Source organism: Chiloscyllium punctatum, chromosome 15, assembly GCF_047496795.1.
Source record: "Chiloscyllium punctatum isolate Juve2018m chromosome 15, sChiPun1.3, whole genome shotgun sequence".
Lineage (NCBI taxonomy): Eukaryota > Metazoa > Chordata > Chondrichthyes > Orectolobiformes > Hemiscylliidae > Chiloscyllium > Chiloscyllium punctatum.
In genome coordinates this window covers 25,611,151-25,632,953 of record NC_092753.1, presented here as the reverse complement: position 1 = coordinate 25,632,953, position 21,803 = coordinate 25,611,151, and the positions used below count along the sequence as shown (strand labels likewise).

Genomic DNA, 21,803 nt, shown 5'->3' with positions numbered 1-21,803 from the left:
AGCGTTTGGGAAATCGGTAACCCCAAAAGAAAGTTGAAGCTGAGAGTCAAATAAACATTTTATAAGTGCAATTAATAGATTTTTATTTATATGAATATTAATAGATTTGGGACTTATTTATTTTTAAATACAAATTAATGATAATCTAATTGAATAGCTGAACAGGTTTGAGGGGTTTATTAACTACACTTAGTCCTCTTTTCCATCCGAGTTGCAGCATTTGCAGTTCCTAAATGAAGGAAATTGAGCCATTTGGCTTGAAGGAGATTGTTTTTGTGATGCATGTTTTTGTGAGTGGAAGATTTTGATTCCTTTATCCTCTACAGCAGACAATCCTAACTCCTTACCTTATGAGGCATTTTTCAGGCTTCAGTTTGAAAATCAGAAGGCCTCAGCAATAAAAGTTTTAAACTGTCAAATAATCAGGATTAGGTTACAGCTGTTCTGGAGTTATTGATGTTTACATTAACACAGGAGCTTTGGAAAGAAAGACATTTAAAGCTTTCTTCAGAAAGCATAAATTTTATTGCTGATAAATTCTATAACGCATCAGATATTGAACAAAACCTCTTTGTGGTTTCATACAGAAGCTGGATTTGGAAATATGCAGACAGGAAATTATATCAAGAGTAATTTCCCTATTAGAAGTGTGGCATAAACATAACTACTAGTTGCCTTGACATGGAATACTTCAGCAACTCAGAGTTATGATAACACACCACTAACATTGTTCTTTGTTGGCTGCAGAATTATTATTTCTCTGCAAAAGCAGCTCATCCGATGACATATATCTAATGTTTCATCACGATCAGTTCCTTAAAACAAAGACAATATTTGCCAGGCTTCATGATTTCTGTTTACTCCGGTGACTCAGTCAGCCAATGCTGGAGTCACAATTAGAATCACAGAGTCATAGAGATGTATAACTCGGAAACCGAACCTTCGGTCAACTCGTCCATACCAACCAGATATCCTAAACAAATCTAGGCCCATTTGCCAGCATTTGGCCCATAACCCTCTAAACCCTTCCTATTCATTTCCCATTCAGATGCTTTTTAAATATTGTAATTGGACCAGCCTCCACTTACGGCGGCACGGTGGCACAGTGGTTAGCACTGCTGCCTCACAGCGCCTGAGACCCGGGTTCAATTCCCGCCTCAGGCGACTGACTGTGTGGAGTTTGCACGTTCTCCCTGTGTCTGCGTGGGTTTCCTCCGGGTGCTCCGGTTTCCTCCCACAGTCCAAAGATGTGCAGGCTAGGTGAATTGGCCATGCTAAATTGCCCATAGTGTTAGGTAAGGGGTAAATGTAGATGTAGGGGTATGGGTGGGTTACGCTTCGGCGGGGCGGTGTGGACTTGTTGGGCCGAAGGGCCTGTTTCCACACTGTAAGTAATCTAATCTAATCTAAGTAATCTAATCTAATCTAATCTACTTCCTCTGGCAGTTTGTTCCATACATGCACCAGCTCTGCGTGAAAATGTTGCCTCTTAGCTCCCTTTTAAATCTTTCCTCTCTCATTGTAAACCTATGCCCTCTAGTTCTGGACTCCCCCACCCTAGGGAAAAAACCTTGTCTATTTACCCTATCCATGCCCCTCATCGTGATCCTCAGCCTCCAAGGAAAATAGCCCCAGCTTATTCAGCCTCTCCTATAGCTCAAACCCTCCAACCCTGGCAACATCCTAGTAAATCTTTTCTGAACTGTGTCAAGTTTCACAACTATAGGAGGGAGACCAGAATTGCACACACTATTCCAAAAGTGGCCTAATCAATGTCCTGTTCAACTGCAACATCCCAATTCCTATACTCAGTACTCTGACCAATAAAGGAAAGCAAACGAAACACCTTCTTCACTATCCTATCTGCCTGCGACTCCACTTTCAAGGAATTATGAATTTATTCTTTGGGGAAAAAGAATATAAGTTACCCTGATGAAGGAGACTTCTAGACCCTAGGTTCTGCTCTCTCTCTCGCTCTCTCTCTCTCTCGCTCTCTCTCTCTCTCTCTCTCTCTCTCTCTCTCCCATTTTTGTTGCTTCTCCACAACAAAGCTTATGCAGTCAATTTTGAATTATAATGCAGCGTGGTTGACAGCACGTCCCACATACACACTGATTCAGCTTTGACCCCTTTTCCATGCAGCCTTCCAGGTGTCCTTAAATCATCTTCTCTGCCCTCTGTGAGGTTGGATAACATCCTTATGTTGTGAAAGGAGGGTCTGCTTTAGTAGCTGATTATTTGATATTCTGCAGTAGCCAGAGGTACCTTTGATGGCTGAGCCAAGTCTTACTGCTATATAGAAGAGTGGTGACGACAACAGATTTGTAGATTGATATCTTTGTCCTTTCCTGGAGATCTCTGTTGTCGAGGAGCCAAGTGTGCAATTTCTGGAAGGCTGTGATGGCACAGCCCATTCAACACTGAATATCATCTATGATGGTGAGCTTTTGGTAATAGTAGCTGCTGAGATATGATGAGTGTCCAGTGATTTCTAAGGTCTCCCCAGTAACAGTAGTATTTAGAGGTGTGGTTGCTGGTGGAGGAATTTGGATGTTACTAATGTTGAATAGTTGAGCAATCCTTTTGTATGTGGAGTTGAAAAGATTGAGGGCTGAATGTTGCTTGCCTCCTGGGCCACAGCTGCATTATCTTTGGCATGTTATAAGCGATGAAGATGTGGAGAATCACTTTAGTCTTGACTCTGCCTATTGCAGTTAAAGAGCTTCCTGTTGAGTTGAACATCCAATCGTGATTGAATGGTAGTGAGTGGGTTGCATGACCAGGCTGGGGTAGACAGTGAAGAGAGTTGGCACAATTAGACAGCCTTGCCTGATGCCTGTCCCAGCTCAGGCACCAACTCCAACTCCATTGCTAAGGATGATTGGTGTCATACTGTCATGCAGGGCAGTTTAAAAAAATATTTTTTAGATTAGATTCCCTACAGTGTGGAAACAGGCTCTTCGGCCCAACCAGTCCACACCAACTCTCCGAAGATAATCCCACCCGGACCCATTTCCCTCTGACTAATGCACCTAACACTATGGGCTACTTAGCATGGCCAATTCACCTGATCTGCACACCTTTGTGACTGTGGGAGGAAACCGGAGCACCCGGAGGAAACCCACGCAGACACTGGGAGAATGTGCAAACTCCACACACACAGTCGCCCGAGGCTGGAGTTGAACCTGGGACCCTGGTGCTGTGAGGCAGCAGTGCTAACCACTGAGCCACAAAAAAAAAACTGTGTATGCTGGAAGTCAGAAAAAACAAAAAAAAAAGCTGGACAACCACAGCAATAAAAAAGGAAATTGCTGCATATCCAAGTCTTTGATTCCACCAACCATCAAATTTCCCAAAGTTTTATGATATATCAGTGGAGGCTGTGTAAAGCTCTTTGTGCTGTCTTGGATTTGCTGTGACTAAGAGCATGTCTGTGGTTCACCTGGAGCCTCATTCTTCAGTGAGACGTTAGTTCAGAAGGATTTGTGTGAGAATCTATGCATGTGGGCAGAAGGGATATGCTTCTATTATTCTCACAGATCAATTTATCAGCGAAACAAAAAAGAGAAACAAGGATATTGCAGAAGTGAGGAAATAATACCTCTTTCAGATTTTTCTAAAGCCATCTGAGAGTTAGATCATAAATTGTATACAGTTGCATCTTGTATTCAATTCTTGAACTGATTAAAGGTATATATCCAATATACCTTCTTCACCATCTTAATTATACTTGAATAAAACTAAGAACTGCAGATGCTGGAAATCTGAGACAGAACAGAAATTGCTGAGAAACTCAGCAGGTCCTGCAGCATCTTTGGAGAGAAAGTAGAGTTAACCTTTCAGCTCCAGTGACCCTTCTTCAGAACTCTTCATAGCGAGGAAAAGATGGTATTTATGCTGCAGATAGAGGGTGGTGGTGAGGAGACTAAAATGAGGAAGTGAATAGGTGGAGACAGAGTCCAACAGAGAGAAAGAGGGGCAGGCAAAGGAATAGGTAATGATTAGCCAGAGAGGAAGAAAAGCAGGTTAATGGGCCCCATAATTAAGTGAAAATGAACTGGCTGTGGTGAAAGCAGTCCATATCATTACAGGGCCTGTGATGTGGGGATGGGGAAAGGGCATACAGAAAGGTGTTCAAGTTCTAAAGTTAGTTATTCTAAATCTACGTTTAGTCATAGCTCTCCACTAGAAGCATCAATGTGATGAATTCACCCCACAGTATGTATTTGCAAGATATTGTCTGGTGCATTACAGCTGGGAATTTTATTTGCGTTGTCATGGACAGTAAATGTTATCTTTCTTTCAGTCAGTTTTTCTTTCTATAGATGCTCATTTCTCTGCTGAGTTTTTCCAGCATTTTCTGCTGATATTTTAGATTTCCAGCATCTCTAGTGTCTTGTAGTATATTGACAAATTGCATTTGGAGTCATGTTCTGGAGTTTGATTGGAGTTTAGGATTGTTGAATTCATCTTTGTATATAAATAAAGTATTTTGTGATGAATGAAAGCCAAGGTTTAAGGTATAAACAAAATACTTGAGTTACGCCGTTGTGATTTCTGACATCATCTTGAGTGCTCGAATGGATTGTAGCCATAAGTTTTCACTGACAACCATCTGGTATCTTTAGTGTAATTATGTTGCTATCACAGTGTGTTCCAAGGAGCTCTTGTTGATGTGCCAGATATTGAGCCTTTTCTTTTCTCCACTTACTTCTTCACACATCTTCATGCCATATTGACACTTGTGAATGCTGTACTGCAAGGCAACTATTATGTTGAGAGGCTGATGCTCTGACGTATTTATCAGTTTGTCCTAACATTTACATTTTTGGAAACTGAGTAATTATGCGTCTCTGGAAGTAAATCTGGTCACTGAATGCACATATCTTATCCAAAGAAGAACTATTTGTCTCTCATGACATTAACTCACCTCAAATACTGAAGTCAGTGGAATACTTTTGAAATGTATTGACTGTTTTAACATGAAAATACTGCAAATAATTTTCACAAAGCAAAGTTCCATAAATGGCAATCTGATCAGTTAATCTACTTTTAACTTGTTGAGTTATAAATTTTGACCAGAATACCAGGAGGACACCTCTGCTCTTCGAGAGATAATGTCATTAGTCTCCAAAGCAGTATGGTCGTTGGTGTAATGTCTCACTTGGAAAGTGACAACTTGAGTTTTGCAGCACTCTCAAGGTGTTCCAGGCAGATATTGCTCAGAGCTCCAGAGTGTTTTCCAGCTGCTATTTAAGGGCGGCACGGTGGCACAGTGGTTAGCACTGCTGCCTCACAGCGCCAGGGACCCGGGTTCAATTCCCGACTCAGGCGACTGACTGTGTGGAGTTTGCACATTCTCCCCGTGTCTGCGTGGGTTTCCTCCGGGTGCTCCGGTTTCCTCCCACAGTCCAAAGATGTGCAGGTTAGGTGATTTGGCCAAGCTAAATTGCCCGTAGTGTTAGGTAAAGGGGTAAATGTAGGGGAATGGGTGGGTTGCGCTTCGGCGGGTCGGTGTGGACTTGTTGGGCCGAAGGGCCTGTTTCCACTCTGTAAGTAATCTAATCACTGGGCCAAGTCTAATACTGGTGCAGACATTTAGTCAGTGGGAGGAACTATTTTCGCCCTTAATAGTGTTTTTTTTCCCAGTTGGATAATCTAACAATTAAGCAATTTGGGGAGTAAGATTTCTCCTGGTCGCTGTAACTGGTCATTGTAACTGGAGTAAGACGTCCATTTGTTTTTCAGCAGCTGTCCTCTCTCCTCCATTCCCCTGTGTGTTTGTTTCTGTCTGTCTTTCCTCCTTTCTGTCTCTGTAATCTCCTTCTTTCAGTCTCTCGGTGATCCATATTCCCAGATATTGAGCCTTCTGTTTGACACTTATCCCCCAGTCTGTTTTACCTTGTGACCCCATTCCTTCTCCTTGCTCTCTCTCGTGAAGTACATTCCCCAGTCTTTCTGTGTTGTCATGAGTCACTGGGGTAGAGCAATGGAAATCAAACTTAGCTATTGCCTGAGGTTTAACATTTTAAATAGTACACAAAATTCCCACATTGTCTTGATTTTTCAGACCCAGATTGATGGAAAGCATGGACCAGGTTTTGATACTTAATAGTAATTATTTTTTATTTCAAATGCTTAGGCAAATACAGGCAACCAAATCAAATCAACTACCCTGCATTCTCAACATATTAAAATATTGAAAGATTCTCAAAAGTGCCCAAATGATTTTTTGAATAACTAATTCCAGATTTTGTGAATAACCAATAGCAGACACCAAGTTAATAACTAAAACAAATAAATTAACAATGCATTATTTATACAAGAACTTTAACAGAGCAAAGTTAAACAACAAGATAATCTAATCAATGTCTATAATTTAAACTTACCCAACACAAAGACAGACAGACAGACACATTTAGGGGATTCATTGAAGACAAAAATAAGAGATGAACTTGGCCAGTTCACTGAAGCAGTCTGCACAATCTGTAATATCACAGGCATATGGGATGGTAGCTTGCGAGGTTTCTGAAGACACAATGCAAACAGCTTCCAGTAAGCTCCAAGGAATATTCTCTTAATTTTTATTGTTGAGATTCTATTCTCTGACCCTTCAATAAGTTGATAACCAGGGAGCACTCAAACCTTCATCCTGTTGGTTTCACATTCATCTGACAAAAACACTGGTTCAAAACCAGTGCAGACTTTGATTTCCCTTTCTGTATTTTCAACATTGTTTTTGTTCGACAGTCTAGCATCATAATTCCCTGTGAGGCCCGTCAGTTTAAGCAGAACACCTCTCCGGAGTCAAAATATCTTTCGAATACTTTGAACAAATCTCAACCTGCAGATAACTCCCAAGCCTGGCCTCATATGCAAATATCAGTTTGTTTGTTTACTTTTGTTTTAAATGTGACCTTCATCTCTCAGATCATGACACAAATGTGTGCACAGTGTACACATGCACAAGCACACAATTCTGATTCACGGGTTGATGAGATCATCCTTGTAATTTGTATCCTGGTCAGAATGTCGCATGTGAGACGTCTGTCACTGGATTATAAAAGACATAAAAGGACTCTGACTTAGCCATTAAGCATCATGGCTTGCAACAACTGCTGTTGGAAGATGAATTGTTTTTCTTTTCGTTTGAAGTGCATTTTGACTGCAGGTGACAGAGAGGCAACTCTTGAGCTGGTGGAGATCAAATGACTTCTCACTGTCTCTTCTTGCCAGCTGTTGAGTTAGCAGAGAACCAGTCACATGGTTGTTGGCAGGCAAAAGAACTTTGTCATCAATACCTGGTCATTAGAGAATTAATTTCTATATACAACTCTTTAGCTCCAATTTGTCTACAACCCAAATTTCAATGACGGCTTGTTCAAATAATTGTTTTAACGATGGTTATCTTTCGTGTCAGGTTTCCTGGTGGCTTTTGCTTGAAAAGTCAATTCTCCTGTTCCTTGGATCCAGCTGTGCTTTTCCAGTACCACACTCTCGACTCTGATCTCCACCATCTGCAGTCCTCACTTTTTGTTACCTGACTTGAAGCAATCCTTTAAAACACTGTTTTAAATCACTTCTTCCTCAGTTCACAATTCAAAAGAAAACTAAAAAGACTGATCTTTACAATGTGTCTCCCATTCCTTCCCCCTCTTTCTCCCTGTCTTTTTCTGTCTCTCTATGATGCCATTTCTCATTCTCTCCTTGCTTTCTCATCTAAATTCCACAGTCTGCTTTTCTCTGCAAACCTGTAACCTCATCTAGGCATTGTTTTGAGGTAGGTTTTAAGCACCTTTCCCTTTAGTAGATCTAGATTCCAGATTCCTGTTTTCCCTACAATCTCATTCTCTTTTGGGCCCTGTTTTCCCATCCACTTCATTCAGTCCCCACATTTGTTCTCAACCCGTTTTCTCTTAATCTACAATCCTGATCTGGCCCCAGCTATGTAATCTTCATTCTGGTCTTCCAATCCCCTTCTTACCCAACTTCCTTCTCTCTCTCATCCTCATTCTTGGCTCCATTTCAGGTTCAATCCAGCTACTCTTTGTTCAGTTTATTCTACAGCTCTTTGAGCAGTTGTTCTCCCCTCTCCTTCCTCAATTGGCCTCATTCTGTACTTTCTGTTCTATCCCTCTCTATCTTTTATTCTTTCCTGTTATTTCCTATCCCGTCACCCCATGTCCCCTTGCTGTAAAGTGTGTTGCTGGAAAAGCGCAGCAGGTCAGGCAGCATCCAAGGAGCAGGAGAGTCGATGTTTCGGGCATAAGCCCTTCTTCAGGATTCTTTTTTTCCCCATGTCCCCTTTGCCTGCTCACACTGATCTTGGCATTGAAGCACATTTGCTATGATCTGAAATTCATATTCTTGCTGTTATAACAGAGAAAAAAAAATTGTTGCACGTTGTTCACACCCCAATCAAATTATTGAAATACTTGTGTTTGTCAAATCATGTCATTGTCCCTTGCGTTAACTGAAATATCTAATGACCAGAATCAAGCAGTTAAAAAGCTTACTGTTCATAAAGGGGTGTGAATCACCACTCCTGAGGCATGACACCATTAGGCTGGCACTCGGTTGGGAGTGTGCTGCAATATCAGAAGTACTCTCCCTCAGACAGTAGCTCAGACTTCTAAGGCAGATGTAAATGTACCAAGACATTCTTTTGAAGAAGAACAAGGGCACTGTTACTGGCAGCCTGGCCAATGTTTATTCATCAACCATCATAAGGATGATTAGTCATCATAACATTGCAACTTGAAGAATCTTGTTCCGTGCAAATATGCAGATGCTGTTTTCAACATCACAACAGTCAGTGGGCTCCAGTGTCAAAGTACTGCATTGGTCACATTTTGAAAATTTGTTTGTTAAATGTGAACATCAATGGTCAGGCGAGCAGAAATTGCTTACTCCTGACTACCCTAGAGAAAACGGTGGTGAACTGTTGCAGTGTAGCGACACCCACAGAACTGATAGGAAAGGAGATGATGACAATAAAGGAATAGTGAAGGTGATATATTTCTGAGTCAGGTTGATTTGTGGCTTGGAGGGTAACTTCAAGGTGGTGGTGTTGCCAAGTATCCGCTGTTTTGTCCTTCTAGATGGTTTTTGGAAGAAGCTTTGGTGATTTTCTGCAATGTGTCTTCTAGATGGTACGCCCTGCTGCTACTGTGTGTTGGTGGTGGAGGGAGTGAATGTCGGAGGTCGTGGATGGTTGCCAGTTGACTGCTTTGTCCTCAATGGTGTTGAGCTTCTTAAATGTTATAAATTAATTTTGATGATGCTGAGGTTGGGAACGGTCCTGTATAAGTGCAAGCTTTATTCATCACGGACAATGATGTTGTTGATGCAGACATGTATTGCTTTTGGAGCACTCAGTCTGTTGACAAAGGAAGTGAGAGCAGACTGGCTCTGGAAGTGAGGCAGAAAGTAAGTAGAACATAGAACATAGAACATAGAACAATACAGCACAGAACAGGCCCTTCGGCCCACGATGTTGTGCCGAACTTCTATCCTAGATTAAGCACCCATCCATGTACCTATCCAAATGCCGCTTAAAGGTCGCCAATGAATCTGACTCTACCACTCCCACGGGCAGCGCATTCCATGCCCCCACCACTCTCTGGGTGAAGAACCCACCCCTGACATCTCCCCTATACCTTCCACCCTTCACCTTAAATTTATGTCCCCTTGTAACACTCTGTTGTACCCGGGGAAAAAGTTTCTGACTGTCTACTCTATCTATTCCTCTGATCATCTTATAAACCTCTATCAAGTCACCCCTCATTCTTCGCCGTTCCAACGAGAAAAGGCCGAGAACTCTCAACCTATCCTCGTACGACCTACTCTCCATTCCAGGCAACATCCTGGTAAATCTTCTCTGCACCCTCTCCAAAGCTTCCACATCTTTCCTAAAGTGAGGCGACCAGAACTGCACACAGTACTCCAAATGTGGCCTAACCAAAGTCCTGTACAGCTGCAACATCACCTCACGACTCTTGAATTCAATCCCTCTGCTAATGAACGATAATACTCCATAGGCCTTCTTACAAACTCTATCCACCTGAGTGGCAACCTTCAAAGATCTATGTACATAGACCCCAAGATCCCTCTGTTCCTCCACCTGACCAAGAACCCTACCATTAACTCTGTATTCCGCATTCTTATTTGTTCTTCCAAAATGGACAACTTCACACTTGGCAGGGTTGAACTCCATCTGCCACTCCTCAGCCCAGCTCTGCATCATATCTAAGTCCCTCTGCAGCCGACAACAGCCCTCCTCACTGTCCACAACTCCACCTATCTTTGTATCATCTGCAAATTTACTGACCCACCCTTCGACTCCCTCATCTAAGTCATTAATAAAAATTACAAACAGCAGAGGACCCAGAACTGATCCCTGCAGAACTCCACTTGTAACTGGACTCCATGCTGAATATTTACCATCTACTACCACTCTCTGACTTCGACCGGTTAGCCAGTTTTCTATCCAATTGGCCAAATTTCCCTCTATCCCATGCCTCCTGACTTTCCGCATAAGTAGTGCCAAGATTAAGGCTTCAGAGGGTGTGTGAGGTACTGAAAGAAGTGGTGGGGGTGGCTAGGTATAGAGCAACTTTTGTAGCAGCAATGTGCAAGATTTGACCAAGAACTGAGTTATACCATGAGAGTTGCTGGATTCCAGGAGATTAAGACTGAAGCAGTGAGCAAAACTGGAAGAGGCAGCCCTGACTAAAATTGGACAAGAGGGAACGGCAGCAGGAAGTGAGAGGTCCAAATAAAAGCAAACAAGATTGTAACTTTATTAAGAAATTGCAGTAATGAAAAATTGGTTAAAAAATGTAGTGGGAGGAGTGTTGGGGTGAGGGAAGAGGGGGAATCCATTCTTATACTGCCTCCAGAGGCGGAAGGATTGAGTAACAAACGATTGTGTGAACAAGTACATCCTCTGGATAAGCCCTTTGCTGTCGAACTTCAGAATTGGAGAACTGCTGCAGGAACAACTATGTGGCAAAAATAGGATGCCTCGTGAATTGTAATATATTGCTGAGAATTGGTATCACAGGATTGAGTTTGAAATCTCTGCAGACAGACTAATTTGATTAAGTTGTTCAAGGTGGCGACAAAGGTGATTGATGAGGGTAGACCAGTGGATGTTATGACCTCTGCTGTTCTAAGTGAATTGGGATGAAAATATAGATGGGTGGGTTAATAAGTTTGCACTCGACATAAAGATGAAGTTATGGATAGTGTAGAAGGTTGTCAAAGGATACAATGCGATAAAACTCAGTTGCAGATGTGGGTGGAGAAATGGCAGATGGAGTTTAATCCAGGTAAGTGTGAGGTACTGCGCTTCGGGAGATCAAATGTTAAGGAAAAGTATGTAGAATGGCAGGACCCTGAGCAGCATTACATACAGAGGGATGAGCTATAAGGAGAGGTTAGAAAAACTCAGATTGTTTTCTCAGGAGCAGCGGAGAACGAGGGGAGACTTGAGAGCAATCTATAAAATTGAGATGCATAGATAGGATTGACATTCAGAATCTTTTTCCCAGAGTTGAAATGCATTTAAATTGAGAGGGAGAAGTTCGAAAGAGATGTGAGGGGCAAGTTCTTTTACACAGAGACTGGTAGGAGTCAAGAACGTGCTACCACGGGTGGTGGTGGTGAAGGTAGATGCAATAGGAATTGTTTAAGGGCTTTTAGATAAGCCCATGAATATGCAAGGAATGGTGGAATATTGACCAAGGGTGGGCAAAGGGATTAGTTTAATTCGGTGTCATATTCGGTACAACATTGTAGGCTGCATAATTCTATGTTCTATATTTCATCTTTAGTTCTGAGGAATACTTTTTCCTGAATGAAAGGACTTGTCTCGTAATTGGCAACAAGTTAATTAGGGAATATATGCCCCAGATAGCAAAATGTAAAACATGATCCCAGGTCACAACTAATCTGTTTTCCAAGAGAGTTGTTGCAGATTAAAATAAGAACATTCCGTGCTTTTAACATGTTTGGCTGGATTAATTGTTTTGATTTTCCACTGTTATGTCCTTCACCCTACACACTATCTCATCACTTGGATCCTTTAATTGTTCAAATTTTTAATTCTTTTCTTCTGTTTCATTGGGCTAGTAGCAGCTGCTCTCAAGCTGAAAAAAAATTGGACCAGACTTTGCTAATTTTCTGGTCTGTGTCATCTCTTGTAGAATTACTGATGGCACAGACTTATAAGGATGACTTTCTGTTGGCCCACAGCTAAAAATAGTAGATCAGTGACCTGCAACTAATACAACTGTCAGCTGCTTAGTGGTAGCAGTCGGTGCACAGACTGGATGATTTGAGCAGCTTATACCACAGCTTTTAAAACATAAATTGAAAGCAGTGCATAAATACACGGTGGGTAAACAAGTACACGTAAAAGGTTAGAGATGTGGGCCTTTTGATTTCCTTCCTTGTTTGTAATGTTAGTCAGTGATGTCTTAGCACCAGGAAGCAGCCTAACTCAAGTATATGTGTCACAGTTGGGCTGTAACACTGCAGTTGGACAAGCATTGTTTTCCTTGGGGAGTCGGAGTCCGAAGAGTGATGTTATAGAGGTTTGTAAAATCATGAGTGGCATGGACAGGGCAAATAGGCAATGTCGTTTCCTTGGGATAGGGGAGTCCAGAACTAGAGGGTGTAGGTTTAGGGTGGGAGAGGAAAAAATTAAAAGGGACTTAAGGGGCAACTTTTTCATTCCAAAGGTAGTGCATGTTTGGAATGAGCTGCCAGAGGAAATGGTGGAGGTAAAAATATTGTACTCTATGCTAGTTTCTCCCCACCCCCACCCTCCTCTAGCTTATCTCTCCACCCTTCAGGCTCTCTGCCTTTATTCCTGATGAAGGGCTTTTGCCCGAAACGTCGATTTTACTGCTCCTTGGATGCTGCCTGAACTGCTGTGCTCTTCCAGCACCACTAATCCAGAATCTGGTTCCCAGCATCTGCAGTCATTGTTTTTACCTCATTGATTTTAACCCTACTGTGAATCCTGTTGCAAGGATGTCTGCCTTGAAGAAGTTTTCCTCCTCTCTCTTCAAGAATCTCAGGGAGTCCCTCTCCCACTGCAACTCCCAGGTCATTTCCTCTGCCCTGAAGCTCTTCAACCATGTCCTGAAACAAACTCGCTACCACTGCCACATTTGCTTCCTCCGAGGAAGTGGTGGAGGCTAGTACAACTACGACATTTAAAAGGCATCTGGATGGGTATATAAATGAGTGGTTTAGAGGGATATGAGCCAAGTACGGGTAAATGTGATTAGATTTATTGAGGATATCTGGTCAACATGGCCAAGTTGGATTGAAGGAACTGTTTCTATGCTGTACAGCTCTATGATGCTATGACTGTAATGAGGCTGTTAGGACAGGCTCATTGAGTTACTTGGAATGTGGAGCACAGAAATGGGCCATTTGGCCCAACTAGTCTGTTCTGTTATTTACTGTGCATGCAAACCTCCTCCCACTTTAATTCACTAAAATCTATTGGCATATCACTCCATTCCACTTGTGTACTTAGCCAGTTTCACCTTAAATGCATGTTTTGCTATGTATCTCATTTGCTTCTTCTGTTAGCAATTTCCATGGAACATAGAATATAGAATAATACAGCGCAAAACAGGCCTTTCAGCCCTCGAGATTGTGCTCTTATTCTACTTTCAGATCAAACTAACCTACATACCTTTCATTTTGCTATCATTCATGTGCCTATCCAAGAATCGCTTACATGTCCCTAATGTATCTGATTTCAGCACTCTCTAAATAAAGAGGTTACTCCTGAATATTTGTTAAAAATTATTTATGACTATCTATATCCCTGGCTCTGTAAGTGATCTGCATAGAAGTGGATAAACCTACTCCATGTTTATACCTCACTGAGCACAATTTTGACTCTTATTCTTTCATGTAATAAATAGCAAGCAGTCGATGTTTTGAATGCTGGGTCACATGATCACTTAACTAGTTCACAGGCAATGCAAGGATGTTGCTTTTTTAAAGATCTCTAATTTAATTTTTAAAAACCCTATCTACAATCTGTTGTGCTCAGAAAATCACTTTCAATAAACCTGGAACCAAGACAAAAAGCTCATATAGATAGTGATCGTATGAAAAAAAACAAAACCAGCATGCTGCTTTTATGTTTTATGTTGCCATAACTAACAGTTTTCTTTTCAACTCCACCATTCTAATTCAACAGAAATATTAAAAGGCAATAAGTGAGGGAAGGATTATGGTCCTTCAGTATTTAAGTTTGGAAAAGCAAACTTTTATGAAAAATGTATGCACTCACCATCCCCAAAATTAAAATGAAAGGTAGTAATTTAGTTCCAGTTATATTTTAAAACATTACAATCACCTCGGAGTTCACTTCGACTGGGAACATGCTCTAATGGCTCACCATGATTGTATTAATTGCATAAAAATGGTATATAGTGCAGATTTTTGTCATTATAATTCTCTTCTGCTGGAAAAGAATAAGATTTTCTTTTGAACTCATAACTGAAGTAATCTTGAGGTGCTATTAATCTTGTAAACTTAGGTGTCTATCTACTGTGCCGGTGGGAAGTTTCTTCCAAGCTATGTATTTCTTGAAGTTGTTGAGTCTGGAATGTCCATCCTGTTTCTCTGGTGCAAAGTCATCAAGATGGGAAAGTGGTCTGTGTTTGCCATAGAGAAATGTAGATGGTAGTGGAAAAAGAGGGTGAGGCTTGTCATTCCATCTGTTGTAACGGGGGAGTGTTAAAATCTCTAGCAGAAGGAGGCAGAGTTTCATATGATGAGCCACATTGTGAACCTGGTTCTGGACAATCATTGAGCAGCAGTCTTGAGCAATGTGGTCCTTTACGATAATGCAAAATGAAAGGCTCCAGTATTTTTGGTTTTAGTTCTGGCTCTGCATCAAACGTGTCACTTCCTAAATTAATTCTCATTAGTCTGCTGTGAAGGTCAGTCAAATTTACATCTCCATCCATTTTATGGCCGCGATCATTTTTGAAATGTTCAATTGATGTTTCAGGGTCCAGTTCTTCTGCATAAATGAGGTATCTACAGATCAGTTCTATTAATTCTATCACTACAGTGAACTCCAATTATTTTATCATTATCTACATTTTCCTATAAGAGCTTTGTGATGCTCTGTTTAAACTATAGAATTGTAGCATCATCCAGTACTTCAAGTCTAACAGTGTAGATTTTTTGATTGTGTACACTTTTAGGCAAATCCTTCTCTACATAGTAATGAATCGTATGCGTTAAACCAATAGTCAATCCAAGCTCCACATTCTGCTCTTTGGTTTTAGCTATTAGGTCATTTGGAGAAAACTTCTGATTAGCTGTAAGCCTGTGACATATAGCCGCTTTCAAAGTTCTTGGTTTACATTTTCCAGTTGGTATAATGCACTTATCAGGAACCATATACTTGTTCACTGTAGCTTAAATGAGCCCAGTCTTTTCCATATAAACTTTGAAGTATTCTAGAACTACTGCTCCCCCTCTATCCCCAGCACCCAACCTGAGTACAAAGCTGCTCTTATCGTGCAGAACACAATGCCAATTTTTTCTTTAGACCCATAATTTATTTTCTGTCACTAATTGCCCGAGACAAGGTGGTCGTGAGCTGCCTTCTTGAATTATCAGAGTCCATGTGGTGTAGGTAGACCCACAATGTGGTCGTTCAAGAGCTTTGACCCAGCAACACTGAAGGAATAATGGTATATTTCAGGTTACAATGTTGTGTGGCTTGGAGGGGTGCTCTTAGGTGGTGGTGTTCCTGTGTATCTGTTGACTTAGTTCTTCCCGATTTGCAGTGGTCTTGGGAACATGCTGTTGAGGGTGTCTTGGTGAATTGTTGCTGTGCATCTTCTGATGTTACACACTGCAAAGATTCTTGATGAGAGCATCCAGGCTTCTATTGGTTCTGCTGGCCTCCAAATGTGTGAAGCAGCCCTTAATTAGCCAATTGAGGGCTTCAGTTGGGATAATGGGAATGCTATGTAATTGAGGACAAGTGGATGGGAGCATGGGAAAAAGGCTCACTGGGAGTTTTGAACTCTGGGCAAATCAGACGGTGGGGCAGCATGAAACTCTCCTCTGAATTAAGGAATTCTTTAGGACAGCTCTCACCCTTCTCAATTTACACGGGTGAATTAGTGCTTGTCTGCTCAGTTATTCCTGACGGTTACTTCCTTTGAATTTTTCTATTTTCCTTGTCAATCAATTTTACCATCATTTTAGGAAGCTCAGAGCAACAGGGATCTTGGGGTTCTAGTCCACAGACTAAGAGTTGGATAGGCTATTATGGTCTTGAAAGTAGCATATAGGATTGCCTTTATCAGTCGAGGCATAGATTATAAAAACAGGAAGGTTATTTTGTAGCTGTACAGAACTTTGGTGATTTCACAGTTCTGGCCATCAAACTATAGGAAGGATTCAGTTGCATTGGAGTGGGTGCAGGGGATATTCACCAGGACGTTGCCTGAGATGGAGCATTCCAGTGATAAGGAGAGGCTGGATAAACTCATTGTTTTCTTAGCTGCAGAGAAGGTTGAGGTATGGCCTGATAGAGGTAGATAAGATTATGAGAGTCATCGACAGGGTGGATAGAAAACAGCTGCTCCTCTTAGTTGAAAGGTAAATAATAAGAAAGCACGTAGTTAAAGTGAAAGGCAAGAGGTTGGATGGGATTTGAGGAAAGCTTTTTCACCCAGAGATTGAGGGGGTCTGGAATGCACTGTTTGGGGGCAGGGGTGGAGGTGGGGAAGGTAAGTTGAGGCAGGTAACCTACAGCCTTCAAAAAGTACTTGGATGAACACTTGAAGTGTCATAACATTCCAAGACTTTGGGCCCTCTGTGGAAAAGAGGGACTTGTGTGGGTACTAGCAAATGTTTTGGCAGTATGGAATCAATGGGCCAAAAGGCCTGTTCTATAGCATATCATTCTGTGATTATCTATCATGTCTCCATACTTTTGAGTGATGTCAAACCAAGGCTTTTTATATTTGATTTCATAAATAATCTTTGAAACAAGGAGTGATCAAGATCTTCAGGATTAGCTGACACTTAGACTAATGCAGCACATGATGTTCAGAATGATTGGTACCTTTGTACCTTTTGTAACTTGACTATCTGTTTGAAGGTACTTTAGGACGAAAGCTGGGAGGCAGAAGTAACCAGAAAGGCCTCTCATACAGTATTTGTCACAGAACAGTGATTGTGCTTCCAAAGTAATTTATTAGATGTGATGAGATTCAGGACAGCTGATGATGATTAGCTTCTATCCAAGTGTAATTTGTCACTTTAACAGCACATATAACTGCATTTCATACAGAAATTATAGTACAGTAGGAACTAGCATGTGTTAGTGTTAGCTGTTCTGTTGAAGCCAACTGCACTTAGTTCCAATTCCTGAACACTTTGCCTATTTTCTTAATGTTGAGTACTGAAGTAGAATAAAAGATGTTTTGCATTGGCTACAAAAAACTGTGATTGATCATACTAAGGTTTCAGATTAAATGTGTCCTGTAGAATTTCCATTCATCTATACTTCTGATCAATACTTCATGATGTATATGCACTGGTTTTAGTTGATTCAGTGAATGAGAGGGGGTTAATAAGCATCTGATGGAGAAAGGAATCGAGGATTAAATATGTAGGATGAGATGAAGTAACTGGGAATAGGTACCTGAGAAGCACAAACCCTGGTATGGACCTGTAGGGATGAATAACCAGAGTGTATGTTGTAAATTTAAGGTAAATGCAAGCTCATCCAAAGCACTTCAGATTATATCCAAACTTGCTTCAAGTTCCATTTACCCATGACTTGGTGATCTACATTGGCTCCCTATTTGGCAGTGTCTTGAATTTAAAATTCTCATCCTATTCTTAATCCCAACCATGGGCTTGTGCTCCCTATTTCTGTTATCTTCTTCAGCACCATATATCTCTGGAATATCTGCATCTCTTCAATCCTGATACCTTGGGCATTTTCAAAGCCTAAACAGTGGTGCCTGAACTCAAAGCTCTGGAATTCCTTCCCTAATCCCTTCTCCTTCGCTAATACTCTCTGCTCCTTTAAAACACCCTCTTAACTTGTCCTTTATTAAACTTTTGGTCAACTGAGCTCATAACTCCTTTTGTGAGTTGCTGTCAAATTTTGCTTGACAAGGCATCTCTGTGCAGTGCTTTCAGATGCAGATACAAACATAGAAACAAATAAAACAGAAGCATGAGTAGGCCATTTGGTCCCCTCAAGACTGCCCCTCTTTCCAATATGATCATGACTGAAGATCCAACTCTGAATCCTATTCCCATGTCTCCCCCATACCCTTTGATCATTTTAGCCTGAAGATACCAAGTATGTGTCAAAAAAGAGAGTTTTCGTCCATACGCAATTAGAGTAAAAGATTGGAAAGCACCATGACAGGTGCTTTATTTGGTCACTGTGGCACGTATTCTCATGGGTCACAGTAACTGAAAGCTGAATTTATATCTCGAGATTTTATTTGCTTCTAAAGCTATAGTAAATACTAATTATTGTGTTTACCATCCCAGTCAGTATTTTTTTCCTCTTCCTACTTCCCACAAATGCTGCCCACATTTCCTTCTCCTGTTCTCCTAGGCCTGATTCTTCTGGGGACTTTAACACGTTCCTTTCTGTTTTCAAGAATGGCTGTGACAGCACTGTTCCTTCTGAGTCGGAACGTTGTGGTTTCAAGACCAATGCAAAGCTTGGGCAACATCTTTCATACCTTCAACCCCTTGAGATCTCTGCAGTCCTCTCATTCTCTTGCTTTGAGTAGTCCTGATTTCCTTTGTTCCACCATTGGTGGCCATGCTTCAAGTTGCCTGACTCCTAAACTCTGGAATTCACGAGGTTTTGCTGCAGCTCTATAAAACTCTGGTTAGACCACACTTGGAATATTGTGTCCAGTGCTAGTTGCCTCATTATAGGAAAGATATAGATGCTGTAGAGAGGGTGCAGAGGAAATATATCAGAATGCTGCCTGGATTGGAAGGTTTGCATTTTGAAGAAAGGTTGAGTGAGCTAGGGCTTTTCACACTGGAGAGAAGAAGGATGAGATGTGACTTGATAGAGGTGTACAAGGTAATGAGAGGCACACTGTAATGATAGAGTAGATGGCCAGAGACTTCTCCCCAGGGCAGAAACGGCTGTCACAGGGGGTCATAATTTTAAGGTGGCTGGAGGAAGGTATAGGGGAGGTGTCAGAGGTAGGTTCTTTACGCAGAGAGTGATGAGTGTGTGGAATGCACTGCCAGTGGTGGTAGTAGAGTCAGAGACATTAGAGACATTTAAGCGACTGACACATGGACAGCAATAAATGAGGGGTATGTAGGTTAGGTTGATTTTAGATTAAGGTAACTGCTCCACACAACGTTGTGGGCCGAAATTATGGCCCACTGTGCTGTACTATGTTCTATATCTTTTACCTTTCCTAGAACAAGCCAAATAATAATGTTTTAATGGCACATTTGAAATGCATTGTTCAATGAAACAACAGTTCTTGTGCTATCACTGTCAAGCTAAGTTAAAAATCACACAACAGCAGGTTATAGTCCAACAGGTTTAATTTGCAGCACACTAGTTTTCGGAGCGACGCTCCTTCATCAACTGATGAAGGAGCGTCGCTCCGAAACCTGATGAAAGAGCGTCACTCCGAAAGCTAGTGGGCTTCCAATTAAACCTGTTGGACTATAACCTGGCGTTGTGTGATTTTTAACTTTGTACACCCCAGTCCAACACCGGCATCTCCAAATCATGATTGTCAAGCTAAATTGTGTTCAAAACGTAGTGTGAACCATTGGCCTGCTAAATCAGAGGGCAAAAATTGAACCATTTACCAACTGAGCTGATGCTGTTCAAGAATCTTTAAAAAGAGTTATTTTGTTTTTGCTTTTTTCAAATATTGGAGGGACCCTGTTTATTCCTTGCTTGCAGAAAACAGTTAACACTCCAGAAAATACACAGCACATCAACATTAGGATAACATCTATCTATTTAGACATTAGAATTGATTGGAGTAAGAATTAAGTCAGTGCAGGTAAATTATCATTGAAAAGGTACATGGAGAAGCAAACAAACAAAAAATGCTTTATTAAAGCATTTATTAAATGTGTTAAATTCTTTATCTGAGAAGTTTGGAAAGGTTTAAGCTGTTTGCAATCATTTTATTTCCTCATGATCAGAAATGATGTTTGTGTGTTAATCGATGTAGCATAGATATTGTCTGAGGTATTATTTTCCATATTGCAGATTTTGGCTGCTGGTGCAGGCTGGCATTACTAGAAATAAAGACTTGCATTTATAGGATGCACTTCATCGTCTTTCAAACATCCCAAATAGTTGCTCTGCCAAGTCGGTATATTTTTGAAGTGTAGTCACTGTTGGCATGTAGGAAGTGTGGCAGACAATTTACATATAGCAGGCTGCCGCAAACAGCAATGTGATAACAAATGGATCGCCCATTTTAGTAATGTTAGTTCAGAGATAAATATTTCCCACAAACTTTTCTAATCATGAAAAAATGCTGTGTGGTCTTTTTAGCTCATGCTAGAGGGTAGAGAGGCTTGAATTATTCTTAAATTATTAAATGCGCAACTTTCTTGAAAATGGAGAGTGAAAGATAAGCTGTGAAGTTGTATTGTGTTCATTCTTGCTCACTGCTTACGCATTTACAACACATATGGACAGTGCTCTGTACAATATGGACAGTGCTCTGTACAATAGGAATATTGGCCATAATTTTACAGCCTCCCTACCCCAATAAATGGCCATTTAAGGTCCTCTACCTGGTGCTATCAGGTTTTGCCAGAGTTGCTTGGGCTCCATGTCACGTAGGGACATGGCCCAGTAAAATTTGAACACTTTGTGCAAGCACTGAGGGTGACAAGGGCACGAAATGTACCCAGGCTGGGGGTTTTCAATGTTCACCACTAAGCGGCTTGGCAGCAGTACGACTGGGTCAAGCTGGTTGGGTCCTAAAGGTCATTAGCTGGTAGACCGAATGTGTGGTAGGTGATGAGGGAAACAACAAGAGGGAAAAACATACTTGACTTCATCCTTACCAATCTGCCAGCTGCAGATGCATCTGGTCCATGATGGTAGGAGTGACCACCATGCAGTCCTCTTGGAGACAAAGTCCCACATTCACATTGAGAATACTTTCCGTTGTGTCGTGTGGCGCTATTATTGTGCTAAATGGGACAGACTTTAAATAGATCCAGCAATTCAAGACTGATCATCCATGAGGCTCTGTGGGCCACCATCTGCAACTTCATGACCTGGCAAGTCAGGAGTGTGATCGCATACTCCCCACTTGGATGGATGAGTGCAACTCCAACAAAGCTCAGGAAGCTTGACACCATCCAGGAAAAAGCAACCTGCTTGATTAGCACAACATCCACTCCCTCCATCACTGACAGTCAGTAGCAGCAGTGTATACTATCGTCAAGATGCACATAATTCACCAAAGATCCTTCAACAGCCCCTTTCAAACCAATGACCACTTCCATCTCGAAAGTCGAGGGCAGAAAATACATGCCACTCACTACCCTGACTTGGAAATTTATCACTGTGACTGGGTCAAAATCCTCAAATTCCCTTCTGAAGAGCATGGTGGGTCTATGTATAGCAGGTAGATTGCAGTGACTCATGAAGGCAGTTCACCAACACCTTCTTAACGGATGGACAATAAATGCTGGCCTGAATGTATAATTGATTGAATTACAATAATGACAGTCTTGGATGAAGA

The 21,803-nt window shown here is 41.4% G+C and overlaps 1 protein-coding gene and 1 pseudogene across 7 annotated transcripts in view; one reads left to right on the top strand and one right to left on the bottom strand.

Annotated features, from left to right (window-relative positions):
- dgkh (diacylglycerol kinase, eta) overlaps positions 1-21,803 on the top strand; it is a 569,987-nt gene that overhangs the window by 192,896 nt on the left and 355,288 nt on the right. The window lies entirely within an intron of this gene.
- Positions 14,445-15,450, bottom strand: LOC140485943 (uncharacterized; annotated as a pseudogene).